General features: G+C 42.3%; 1 long non-coding RNA gene across 2 annotated transcripts; it reads right to left on the bottom strand.

Annotated features, from left to right (window-relative positions):
- Positions 1-1882: 1882 nt before the first annotated feature.
- Positions 1883-13910, bottom strand: LOC110742024. 2 transcript variants are annotated; one of them, XR_004179799.1, is made up of 4 exons: positions 13837-13910; positions 11802-12102; positions 5724-5793; positions 1883-1987 (listed from the first exon to the last, which is right to left on the bottom strand). It is a non-coding gene; the product is annotated as an uncharacterized LOC110742024 (long non-coding RNA). The 2 variants fall into 2 exon arrangements; XR_004179798.1 differs by lacking the exon at positions 13837-13910 and having other exon boundaries at positions 11802-12560.
- Between the last annotated feature and the right edge of the window lie 76 nt (positions 13911-13986).

Raw genomic sequence — 13986 nt, 5'->3', positions numbered from 1 at the left:
TGAGAAGAGATAGTGGATGGGTAAACACAGTCTCCTCTGGGAAGGGACTGGGAGCTCTTCGGCATCCAGGGTCTTACACATCTTGGACTCTGGAGAACAGAGAAGAACCGAGTTTTGTGGTAACCTCTGCTATGGTGTGTCCAGGATGGATTAGAGCACCTAAGGTGTTCAGTTGGAGGCAGTCACTCAAACTTTCATTTCATTCACAGAATCAGAGTCCAGCTCAGAAGGGGAAACTCTAGGAAGAGAGAAATCCATTCCATGGACAACTGCCAAGATAGAGCAGGTGGCATCTTGCTTTTTTGTTCCAAAGGGCAGATAAGCAGGTTATTTATACAGAGCTTGAGGAGGAAAGGGGTTTCTCAGTGGCTGTGAGGATTTCAGAGATCCCGACATCCAGAAAGCATTTGGGGTCCCAGGAGGGGTTTAGCCTCCTTTCCTTAGGGAGGCAGAGGGGGCCAGGAAGGAGGAGGAAAGACAAATGGGGTTCACCTGAAGGTGCATGGGGACATTCTGAGAATGAGCATCCATGGGAGCTATTCTGGTAAGTCTCTCACTCACATGCTTCCTCTTCAAGACACCATCAACGACATGAGCCAAAACTGCAAAAGGATTGCTTGACTTTGGAAGAGAAACTAAAGGCCTCTGACACTGTACACATCAGTGAAATGAGGAGACCCATGATGCCTGCTGTGGGGGATCCAGAGAGGCCCACACTAGGCACAGTGAGTAGCCCGGATCTCAGTCTCAAGAGACCTCCCACTGCCACTTCAGAAAAGCCTGGCGACCTCTGTGCACACTCCATCTGAAGCCAGTTATCACAACACAGCCCAGGTGTGGGAACAGTAGGCATTTTCTCTGCTGACCTGGCAGCACCTGTCTGAGCTCATCTGGCTCCAGGGGCCTCTGTGCTGTGGTACAAACCTGTGCCATGGCCACCCAGGTGGCCTATGTCTTCCTTGCTGAGGGCTGGCTCATCACAGTCACACTGCCTGGTCCCTAGGGTGGAGAAGCTCAGAGCTCTTCCTAGGAAGAAAATGGGCCCGCCCCTTCCCTGGACAGGAGATAAAGGAGCCTGTTGGTAGATCAAATGAGGCTTTAGCTGGGGTCACCCAGATCCTATTCAATAGAGGACACAGCTGTGTGAGAGTGAGAAGAAAGACCTGCTACTTCTTAGGCAATTTTAGACACACTGTGTTAATACATGACAAAACAGGGGGCACTCTTGGGAAAGGAGTTTGAACAATACCCTCAAAGTAGAAACTTTCATTTAGGTCTAAAACTACTGATAAATTTTGTATTTCATGTTAGACATTTGATGTTTTTGGATGTTTTATGACAGTCACGCATTTCTTTGTAATCAAAAATATTAGGGTACAATCATTCATATGTGTTTGTGTATTGCAAAGTATAGCAAAATAAATATATATGTAGATCCTCCCCCTATAAGTCAGAAAAGACTAGCTCTTTACTCTCCCACCCTGAGTCAATAAAGGACTGATATCTGCTAACCTTTAACAGTTTTCTCTAGGGAGAGATGTTGGTATGTTTTCAATTGGATGAACAAATAAAATCACCATGCTGTTGTTTCATTTTCTTTGTTCTGAAACTGTCAGAATGTATTAAATGCTTGTTGATCATATTTTTTTTATTCTTCAACCTGGATTATATTGTTTGCCTAATTTTAAACTTCCATTTTACAGGTTTCAATTGAGCTTATTTTTAAAAACAGCTTCATTAAAGTATAATTAACTTTCAATAAGCTGCATATATTTAAAGTGTTTATTTTTTTGATGTGTGTGTATACCTGGGGAATCATCAACACAGTCAAGACAATGAACATATCAATTCCCCCCAGACATTTTATCATGATTACTTACCCCCATGGCGATTCTTCCTTTGCACTCTTTCCAACCCATCTCTAAGCAACCACCACTTCCGGTAACAATGGATTGATTTTCACTTTCCACAATTCTGTATAAATAGACTCACACAGCATAAGGTCCATTCCCACTGTAGCAGGTATCAACAGTTCATTGCCTTTCAATGCAAAATTGCATTCTAGAGCTTTATTCATTCACTAGTTGAAGATAATGTAAATTGTTTCTAGTTTTTGTCTATTACAAATAAAACTGGCATGAATATTCATGTACCAGTTGCTGAATAGGCATACATTACAATTTCCCTTAAGTAAATACTTCAGAGTTTAATGTCTAAAAAAGGGAACAACCACAAAACTGTTTTGGAAAGGGGTGATATCATTACACATTCCCATGAAGACTGTACGAGGGTCCCATTTCCCCTACGTTCTCCTCACATTTGGTGTAGTCCCTCTTTTTAATTTTTTAATTTTTGACGGAGTCTTTGCCTGTCACCCAGGCTGGATGCAGTGTCGATCTCAGCTCACTGCAAGCTCCGCCCACACGCCATTCTCCTGCCTCATCTTCGAAAGAAGGCTGGGACTGACAGGCTCACCACCACGCCTTCTGGCTAATTTTTTTTTGTATTTTTAGTAGAGAGATCGTGTAATTTCACCCAGTGTTAGCCACAGGATGCATTCTGGATCTCTGACTTCACATCCTCACTGCCTCGGAATTTCTAAAGTGCTAGGATTACAGGTTTGAGCTTACCGCTAATTTTTCCTTTTTTTAACTTTTATTTTAGGTTCAGGGGTTCATGTGAAGGTTCGTTACATAGGTTGAAGATTTGTTACATAGGTAAATATATGTCACAGGGATTTGTTGTACAGATTACGACATTACCCAGGAATTAAGCCTAGTACCCAAGTTACTTTTTCTGCTCCCTCCTCCCAATTTCCACCCTCAAGTAGACCCCAGTGTCTCTTGTTCCCTTTTTTGTGTTTCCCTTTTTTGTGTCCATGTGTCCTCATCATTTAGCTTTCACTTATAAGTGAGAACACATGGTATTTAGTTTCCTGTTCTTGTATTAGCTTGCTAAGGATAATAGCTGCCAGTTCCATCCATGTTTCTGTGAAAGACATGATAATGTTTCTTTTGGCTGCATAGCATTCCATGGTGTATATGTACCACATTTTCTTTATCCAGTGTGTCACTGATGGGCATTTAGGTTGATTCCATGTCTTTGCTATTGTGAATAGTGCTGCAATGAACATTCACATGCACATATCTTTATGGTAGAATGATTTATATTCCTCCGGGTATATATCCAGTAATGGGATTACTAGGTCTAATGGTATTTCTGTTTTTCAGTCTTTGAGGAATCACCATACCACTTTCCACAATCATTGAACTAATTTACGCTCCCACCAACAGCGTGTAAGTGTTCTCTTTTCTTCACAGCCTCACCAGCGTTATGTTTTGACTTTTTAATAGGCATTCTGACCGGTGTGAAGTGGTGTGGTTTTGATTTGCATTTCTCTAGTGTTCAGTAATATTGAGCTTTTTTTCAGATACTTGTTGGTCACATGTATGTCTTATTTTGAAAAGTGTGTGTTCATGTCCTTTGCTCACTTTTTAATGAGGTTGTTTGTTTTTCTCTTGTAAATTTCAGTTCCTTGCGATAGGAGACCTTTGTCAGGTGCATAGTTTGCAAAAACTTTCTCTCATTCTGTAGGTTGTCTGTTTACTCTGTTGATAATTTTGCTGTGCAGAAACTCTTAAGTTTAATTAGATACCATTTGTCAATTTTTGCTTTTGTTGTGATTGCTTTTGGTGTCTTTGTCATGAAATATTTGCCCATTCTTGTGTCTAGGATGGTATTGTCTAGGATGTCTTCCAGGGTACTTTATAGTTTTTGGTTTTACATTTAAATCTTTAGTCTATTGTGAGTTGATTTTTGCATATGATATAAGAAAGGGGTCCAGCTTCAATCTTCTACATATGTCTAGCCAGTTATCCCAGCACAATTTATTGAATAGGCAGTCTTTTCCCCATTGCTTCTTTTTGTCAGCTTTGTCAAAGATCGGATGGTTGTAGCTGTGTGGCCTTACTTCTGGCCTCTCTATTATGTTCCATTGGACTATGTGCCTGTTTTTTACCAGTACCATGCTGTTTCGGTTACTGTAGCCCTGTAGTATAGTTTGAAGTCAGGTAGCATGATGCCTCCAGCTTTGTTCTTTTTGCTTAGGATTACCTTGTCTATTCAGGCTCTCTTTGGGTTCCATATGAATTTTTAAATAGTTTTTTCTAGTTCTGTGAAGAATTTTGTTGGCAGTTTGATAGGAATAGCATTGAATCCGTACATTGCTTTGGGCAGTATAATCATTTTAATGATATTGATTCTTCCTATTCATGAGCATGGAATGTTCTTTCATTTGTTTGTGTCGTATCTGATTTATTTGAGCAGTGTTTTGTAATTCTCATTGTAGGGGTCTTTCGCCTTCCTGGTGAGCTGTATTCCTAGATATTCTATTCTTTTTGTGGCAATTGTGAATGGGATTGCCTTCCCGATTTGGCTCTCAGCTTGTCTGTTGTCGGTGTATAGGAATGCTAGTGATTTTTGTATGTTGATTTTGTATCCTAAAACTTTGCTGAAGTTGTATATCAGCTGAAGGAGCTTTTGTGCTGAGACCATGGAGTTATCTAGGTATGGAATTATGTCATCTGCAAACAGGGATAGTTTGACTTCCTGTCTTCCTATTTGAATGCCCTTTATTTCTTTGTCTTGCCTGATTGCTCTGTCTGGAAGTTTCAATACTACATTGAATAGGAGTGGTGAAAATAAGCCTCCTTGTTTCATGCTTGTTTTCCAGGGGAATGCTTCCAGCATTTGCCCATTAACTATAATGTTGGCTGTGGGTTTTTCATGGATGTCTCTAATTGTTTTGAAGTATGTTCCTTTGATACCTAATTTATGGAGAGTTTTTAACATGAAGCAGTGTTGAGTTTTATCAAAAGCCTTTTCTGCATCTATTGAGATAATAATGTGGTTTTGTCTTTGGTTATGTTTATGTGATGAATCACATTTATTAATTTATGTATGTTGAACCAGTCTTGCATTCCAGAGATGATGCCTACTTCATCCTGGTGGATTAGTTGTTTGATGTGTTGCTGGATTTGGTTTGCAAGTATTTGTTGAGGATTTTTGCATCAATATTTATCAAAGATATTGATCCTAAAGTTTTCTTTTTTTATTGTGTCTCTGCCAGGTTTTGGTATCAGGATAATGGTGGCCTCATAGAATGAGTTGGGGAGGCCTCCCTCCTCAATGTTTTGGAATCGTTTCAGTAGGAGTAGTACCAGCTCTCCTTTGTACATCTGGTAGAATTTGACTGTGAATCCATCTTGTCCTGGCCTTTTTTTAATTGATAAGCTATTTATTACTGACTCAATTTTGGAGCTCATTATTGGTCTGTTCAGGGAATTAATTTCTTCTTGGTTCTGTCTTGAGAGGGTGTATATGTCCAGGAATTGATCCATCAGGATCAATCCATCTGAGGACCCCCAGAGGATAGGAGCTTGTTCTGGAAATCACAGCAGCCCTTGTCACATTTTCACCAACCTGTGGCTCTATGGAAGAAGCGTCACTTTAAAATCCCAATTAACGAACATTGAAGTAAATATTTTTTCCTTCTTTGTGGTTCCCAGTGCAGCTGAATGTGGTCAGATATGGGCATGCTTTTTCATATGGATTCAAAGGATCAATGGAGCTCAAATAAGCTGTCATTAAAACATCTGGTTACTGCTGTAATATTTATTTAAAATAAAATAAAAGTAATAAAACCTACTGTCTGTTCCTCTCACCTCTTTCGGGGACAAGTGGCAGTCCAATCATATAATCACTTTGTCTCTTTTTATGATGGTGGAAATTGACCTGAGGGAAAAAAAAACCTTTGAACATGTTTGTGTCCATTGGGTATTTTCCATTTTATTACCTTAAAAAAGGATCACTAGTACTAATTGTTGTCATGGTTTGTGTGATTTAACTCTTTTGAAGTCACACCTTCAGAAAAACAGGTAGAAACCACTTCCCATCACAGCCCAGATCTTTTCTTTCCTTTTTTCCTTACGTATCACCAAAGAAATCTGCGTAATAGTTTTACTTCTGTATACACACACACACACAAAGACAAGAATAGAATGTCTTTTTCCTTCTATCAGCCAGATGAAAACAGACTTCATGGAGCTTTGTATCATGAAATTAGAAATCATTTTTATTTATACAAAAATTATGGAAACAATTTTCCTTAGTTTTGATGAGTTTCCCTAAGCTCTAAAGCTGAACACAAGCATTTCTTGACATATCCTCAAGAAGAGAAACAGCCTGAAACACATTTGAAAAACACATTAGTATAGAACCCATGCACCCCTTCACAGTCTATCTTAAGAAGAGTTCCTTGGTCACACCCTAGTCCTCTGCCACAGGCCCCAAGACGTCCGTGAAGCTCTCTTCCTTATCTCAGGGGAAAAAGCTCCCTGGGCATCGGACCCTCTGGGGGTCACCTTCCCAGCGCTGGCGGTGCATCAGAGCCCCCTGGGGGCTTCAGGCTTGCTGATGCCTGGGCCCTAAGCTGGATCACCCCATCAGAATCTCTGGGATGGGACCTCATAAGATGGTGAAATCCTCTGTAGGGAGTTCTAATCTGCACCTTGCTGTGAATCCCACTTACTGAAGTTCTTGTCTCCCCATGGTACATTAAGATGAGGAAAGACAAAGGTCATCCCTGCCCTTAGAGCAGCTCATGACAAAGAGAATTCTGTTCTTCTGAGGCTGTGGATGTCAACCCAGGCTGCATGTGAATATCATGCAGGGAGATTTTCACAAACACGATGGCCTGCTCCAACAGAACGTTATTTCTTAGACCTGTTTCTCCACATTTCTTGGGGTGAGTTTATCAAAACGATTTTACTTCTCCTTTGTAGATGCCAGTTTGACACGTCTTTCTCTTGAACAACTTTTGTCATTAATATATACACACCCCCACCTTATTTTTCACTTTTCTAACTCAGAGAGATATAGAAAAAATAAATCAACCAAAGTGTATTTCCTTTTCCTCACTCAACAATCAATACAGAATACTTCTGTGACCTCCGGTCACCAAAATATATGGAGATTTCTCTGCATCAACAGCCAATTATGCAGGAGACACCGGCTGGGTGTTGTATAATTCAACTGGATTCTGACACCGTCTACCTGGAGCTTCAGGGTCCTCTCTTGGTGTGGGCACCCCACCTTCCGGGAACTGCCATGTATCCAGCTCTCCAGAAGCTCTAGGAACCCCTTCATTTTGGGCTTCCCTGCAAGCTTCACTAAATAAGCATGATTGATTAAATCATTGGTTATTGGTGATCAACTTAACTTTTAGCCTCTCTGCCTCCTCAGAGGTTGGGGTGGGACTAAGAAATGGTCCTGTTAGAGTGAAATTGTATCTGCAGGCAAAGACGGCAACATCTAGGTGAAGAAGTGGCATTGCTTCTGCATGTGGAGAGAGGACGCCTGTTCCTAGGCTGCAACACTGATTCCGTGGTGCAAGAATTCTGCTGGCTTCATTTTCCGATTCTCCCCTGTTCTTCTCTGTTAAGTTTCACCACCTGCTCCACAGGCATCCCAGCCCTTCTCCTCCTTTGTCTGTGTTCTGGCGGCAGCTCTCTCAATTGCCCTCCCCACCCCATGTCATCTCACATGGCATGTTATCATTCTGATGAGTAGTCTGAAATTATGCTAATACCAGGAGAAACCGTTTTCAATGGGAGAATTCAAGGCCATTTAAAGACTTTAAATAAAACATTCTGATCACTTAATTGAGAATAGAAGAGAGCAGTATCTGTAACCCCAGGCCTGTTAGAATGTCTCTTATCAAAAAAACCAATGAAGGCAAGTGTTGGCAAGGATGTGGAGAAAAGAAAACCCTCGTACCCTGTTGGTGGGAATGTAAAGTTGTACAGCCGTTCTGAAAACAGTATGGAAGTTCTTCAAAAACCTAGAAATATAAGTATCCTATGTAAAGAAAATGTGGTGCATATACACCACGGAATACTATGAAGCCATAAAAAGGAATGAGATCATGTCCTTTGCAGGGACATGGAAGGAGTTGGAAGCCATTATTTTCAGCAAACTAACACAAGAACAGAAAACCCAATACTGCATATTCTTGCATCTAAGTGGGAGCTGAACAATGAAAACACATGGACACATGGTGGGGAACAACACACACTGGGGCCTACTAGGGGGTGGGGGGAGAGAGAGCATCAGGGAGAATAGCTAATGCATGCTGGGCTTAATAACTATGTGATGTGTTTGTGCAGCAAACTACCATGGCACACGTTTACCTATGTAACAAACCTGCACCTGCCGCACCCGCACCCCAGAAGTTAAAGTAAAATTGAAGAAAAAAAAAAGTATCCTATGATCCAGCAATTCCACTTTTGGATATATATCCAAAAGAATTCAAATTAGGCTATTGAAGAGGGATCTGCCCTCTTGTGTTTATTTTGGCATTATTGACAACAGTCAAGATATAGAAGCAATCTAAGTGTCCATCAACAGATGAATGAATAAAGAAAATGTGGTGTATTTACACAATGGAGTACGATTTAGCCTTCATAAAGAAGGAAATTATGTCATTTGTGATAACTTGGATTGAACCAGAGGATGTTATACTAAGTTAAATAAACCAGGAACACAAAGACATATACTGTATGATCTCACTTAGTTGTGGAATTAAAAAGATTGATCTCACAGAAACAAAGAATAGAGACTAGAAAAGTGGTTACCAGAGGCTGGGTCAGGGGGAAGGGTGGGATAGGGAAAAAGAAGTGATTTATGGAAGGATACGAAGCTTTAGTTAGACTGGAGGAATAAGCGATCTATTGCACTGCACAGTGAGCACAGTGAATAATGTACATTTCAAAATTGCAAAATTAAATTTTTAATGTTCTCACTACAAAAAAAGATAAATTGGTGAGTGGATGGCTACGTTAATTAGCTTGATGGAATCTTTCCATAATGTATACATATATCAAAATGATCACATTGTACCCCATAAATATATAAAATTATTATTTGTCAGTGAAAAAGAAAAGACAGTCAGCCTGCTCTGGTTCTAGTGATATTTATCTTTGATCTTCCGCCGCCACCTGGTGACCAACTTCAGAGTGGAGAAGAAAGCAGAGGGGTGAGAAATGAAGTGACCACTTTGCCTCTGGAGCCCAAATGAGGACTTAGCTCCCGGTTGTGGTGGGAATGCGTTCTTTCACAGAACTCTCCCAAATTAGTGCCTAGCCCCCAACAAAACCTTTGGCACCCTCCACCAAGTCCCCCACCCACCGCAATTGGTCTTCTGCGTGGCTGCTCTCAAAGGAGCTGAGACTGAAACCTGAGGTTGAAGAGCCACCTACTAGGTGGGTGGATTCTGGATTCCACAGGACTTTACTTTTGTTTAAACTCAGAGCATTAACTTTAGTTCAAACAGGCAGCGTATCTCATACTCAGTGGCAAACACACCACAGTACACACACACACACAACACGCACACATGGAAATACACATTTGTGTGCATTTCATCCCAGGAGTGATTAGTTCCGTCCCTGATTCAATCTAGGTAATTTTTCTTTTCTTCTCATCGTAATGCATAGAAATTGAGTTTTTCGAGTGTCTTTGGCAAGAGTACACACCCCGTTATTTTTTTCTTACTTTTTTGGAATGCTGTTGCCAATTCGATTGATGTGGTGGTAGCAGGTTTCACCCAATCATTGCATGAAAGCACAGATATGCCATCCACAGACTACTTAGGACTTTGTTATAGAATATATTTTTTCCTTTTAAAATAAAGCCTGTCTTCAAGTTTCTTTCTTCTTCCTTTTTTCTTCACTGTGAGGAAAGAATGTACTATGTTTCCATGAAGCGGAACTTCCATTTTGCTTCCCGTAGTCTATTTGTCATCTTCCCCGCTCTCCTGTCACACCCCCTCCAGCTTGTCATGTGGCACAGTCCTTTTCTGAGCTCATGCACTACTCAGCTCACCCTGACAATGGCAGTCATGAACACATGAGCCAACCACTTCTAGCCTGTTGTCTTTTCCTTCAAAGCATAAGGAGGACGTCTCATTTCCTGCCTCTCAGATTTTGTCAGCAGATAGACCTTTACTGTAGTTTGCAGTTGCATGAGATGTGTTGCCCTCTATCCAGGGTGCAATGTGGCTTGGTATCAACCATGGACTGACCCCTAAGAACAATTTACCTATATAACTTTTCTGGAGGGGTGTGACCCTGGCAGCCTACGGAGATCCTGGGAATATCTACCAGAGGGCCCTGGAACAAGGATATCTGCCTGGGTGTGAGACAGACAACCTCCCACCCTCCATGCACCTCATGGGCCAGGACATGGAAATCTCACAGGCACCCTGCCCCACGCAGAAGAGGAGGGGGCTAGCCTCAGAGGGTGTGGACAGTTCCCTGGCTCCTGGGGGCACTTCAAACTTATTGCAGACGGAAACCCCTTCTTCCTCATTTTCAGTCCAGCCAACACACTTGGTGACTAGAGAAACTTTACTTCCTGTTTTCATTTATATACTACATTTTTTCTTTTCATGTTACACAAGATGTGTATTTAAACAACCAGATCCTACATTTGAAGAAGAACATATCTGGAATTTGTTCTGTTCTTTTAATTGTCACTTATCCTGTGTGAGGACAGATTTGTTCTGTGTGTAACAGCTACATTTAAAAAGTTATAAAATTGTCCTTAGCGTTACAATGATATATTTTTAAAAATAAAATTTTCTAATTGAACAATGTATGCAAGGGTTATTCCCTTTTATTTTTTTCCTGCTCCCAACAAGCCTAAAGGATCATTATATTTTTTATATTGTTGTTGTTAAAGTCCTGGAATAGAGAGATAAACGGTGAGTGAGCAGCCCCTGGTGGAGAAAGGGAGTCTTTTCACAGAACCAGTGTTTTCCCTCACCTGCCTTCATTGGAAATCACTCAACACCAGTGACCCCAGTGGTCATTGGAAATCAATGATCATTGTTCATTCAGTACAAACAAACAAGCAAGCAAACAAAAACTATCAATATGTCTGTATAGCTACACCCGATAATTTATGTACAATAAAGGAATGAGGAACAGGAAAGTGAAGAATAGAGAAAGGGATGCTGGACCAGTAGACGTGATGGAACCATATTGCAATTTTCTATGTGAGAATGTCTGCCTGGTCTGTAGTAACAGAGTTCTGGGGTAAAGCAGTGAGTATGTTCTCAGTAGACACTCCTGTCTGCTTCTGGAACACATCAACTGAATCTTTGTCCTCTATTTCCAGTTCTGCAGATGTGTCTGTTTCACTAATTGGCCCCAGTCAAAGTGGAATCTGATCTGTGTCATGGACAAACTCTGCCTTTCACCAAAGGCTTCCACTCATTCACTAAGTAGTGTGCACCTCTTCACCGTCAACTGCACCCCAGGACCATCCTACCTGCCACCTTCAAATTCTGCCATAGCGGAGCCTGAAGGCTCTCCAGCTGCAACTTCACCAAAGAGGTCCAGTGTGTGCATCAAACTAGTGAGCCAGCAGCTCCAGATGCCATAGGTGGAGGAGGCAGCAGAACCTTACTCGGTGTTTTTATCACCATCCCTCCAGCAATAGCAGCAGCAGCAGCAGCCACAACTACTATTTCTAACTGTGGTAATAATAATGATCACACTTAGAATAATGATGAATAACAGTAGTTGTAATTGCTGACATGCTTAGTTTATATATGTATTATTTGTAATGTTCTATAATTTACTTTTAGTAATATACACATTAATTGTGTCATAAATATCAGGACCTCAAAACACCCCACCTAATGAGTGATTCAAACCTATGAACCTATGGCTACCCACCTGCTGGTGCGGGTCCTCTCACCACTCTACCCTCAGAGCTTCGACCTGTCTGGTCAATCTTTTGGTACGATGAAGTAGTTGAAGCAGTCATATGCTGATTGTGGTCTTGGCAAATAGCTTGACTTGTTAGAAATCAAGGACTGACTTTAAGATGTACTCAGCTGTTTGGCTAAATTGTAGCAGGAGAAAATGTCTTCTCAGCAGATATACCTTTGTGTCTCTTGCTTTCAGAGTAAAAGTTTGTTTCAGGCACAGTAGTTTGAGTTCATCTGAATTGAAAATCATCAACAGCCTTCAAATACTGAAAGGGGACAAAAATAATTTGCAGACATATTGAGTCTATTATAAGTGCTTTCAAATCTCTCCCATAAGAAATGAAAAATAGAATGTTAGGCCTTGATTTCTTAAACCCAGCCTTCAGCCATTTCCCCAAATTATTCTAAATGTTTCCGAGACATTTCAGAAGCATTCTCTGGTGGGGATTATTTCCAATTGTGAAGAGTACTAGAAGGATGAGAATCAAAAGGCATCTTTCTTCTATTGCAGAAGAGTCAGTCTCCAGGATCTCAAAGGCCTAGGGAAGCTGCTTGAGTTGTGAGGTCCATGGAGGTGCATGGTCTTTGGAGTCAGACAAAGTTGATCCTGAGTTTCAGTCCAGCCCCTTAGTAGGCCCTAAGGACTCCCGCGGTGCTGTCACAAGCAGTGCTGCCTTTGGGAGCTCCTAACCTCCTGCCTTTTCTCCCTTCAGTGTGGGAAAGGGGTTTGGTCAGCCAGTGGTGTCAGCAGCCCCACCCCATACCCATTATCTACACCTAATCTGGTGGCAGGGAGGCCACAGAGTGCAGCAATTGGAACTGGGTGTGAGGGTGAGAGGCAGCAGGGCCCCAGGCCGAGTCAAGCGCATGGAATCCTGATTGTCAGCAATCAGGGATCTTTCTGCTTTGGGGAGGGAAGTATTTGTTCCACGCGTCTCACTGAATAAGGCACAGCGCCTAAACTGTCCCAACTGGGAGTTTAACCAAGCTACATGGGGGCCTAGGGCCCTGGCCCAGTCTGACACCCACCTCCTCTCCCACCTTCTACTCAGCGGGAAGACTAGGAGAATCTGAAAGCAGAGGTGCTGCAGCGCCACTAGTTCCAAGACTCCAGAAAAACAGGGATAGGGCATTCTGGCAGGTCAAGACGGACAGAATACTTGAGCTCAGGAGTTGGAGAACTGACTAGTAACCTGTAGCCCCAGCTACTTGGGAGGCTAAGGTGGAAGGATCGCTTGAGCTCAGGAGATCGAGACGAGCCTGGGCAACATGGTGAAACCTTATCTCTATAAAAAATACAAAAATCAGCCGGGCATGGTGGCATGTGCCTGTAGTCCCAGCTACTCAGGAGGCTGAAGTGGGAAGATTGCTTGAGCCCTGGAGGCTGCAGTGAGCCATGATTGCACCACTGCACCAGCGTGGGCAATAGAGTGAGACCCTGTCTCAAAACAAAAACAAAAACCAGAGGTAGGGCTGAGGAGTCCATGGCCACTGAGCCTGAGCCAGCAGGGCCCAGAGGAACTGAGCTCCCAGCCCTGTCGCTGCCAACGACCCTTTTTCCCTGAGCTTGAAGGGATTGAGAAGGAGAGACAGACGGACAGTCAGCGGCCCCCTTGCCAGTGATGCAGACTCCAGGAGACGGGGGCAGAGTTGTAGACTAGAAGAAGAGGCCAGCCCCTCTTCCACGTTCCACCACTGCCCGCAACATCCTCCTGGGACCCCAGCCTGCATGCCCCTATAAGATGCTTTTGTACTGGTTCAGTGTATGTATCATGCAAAGGCCTAATTGAAAACACGTGAATGAAGTGTACAGTCTTCTGTTCCCAGCTGAGGGGCCCCCTCCCACGGTGGCGTTAGCAGTGGGGTACAGTGTGGTACGGGATGAGGGTCTTTCTTGCTTTAAAGGTGTCTAAAAGTACTTCTTAATTGGCTAATAAGAAGTCTTACACAAGCAGAACCAGGTAACGGAAAGAGCAAGTGCATTTCAAGTCGCAGCTCACCCCTTAATTAGCTGTAATACCCGCGGCAGGCGGCCCCACCTCAATGAACCAGTCTCCCTTTCAAAAAAATAAAAAATAAAAATAAAAAAACCCACTAATAATGAGGGGCGGGGCATGGAGCTTTATCCAATCAGGGGCGCTGGAATGGAA

Source organism: Papio anubis, chromosome 18 (genome assembly GCF_008728515.1).
Source record: "Papio anubis isolate 15944 chromosome 18, Panubis1.0, whole genome shotgun sequence".
NCBI classification, from domain to species: Eukaryota; Metazoa; Chordata; class Mammalia; order Primates; family Cercopithecidae; genus Papio; species Papio anubis.
This window is presented reverse-complemented; position numbering and strand designations above follow the sequence as displayed.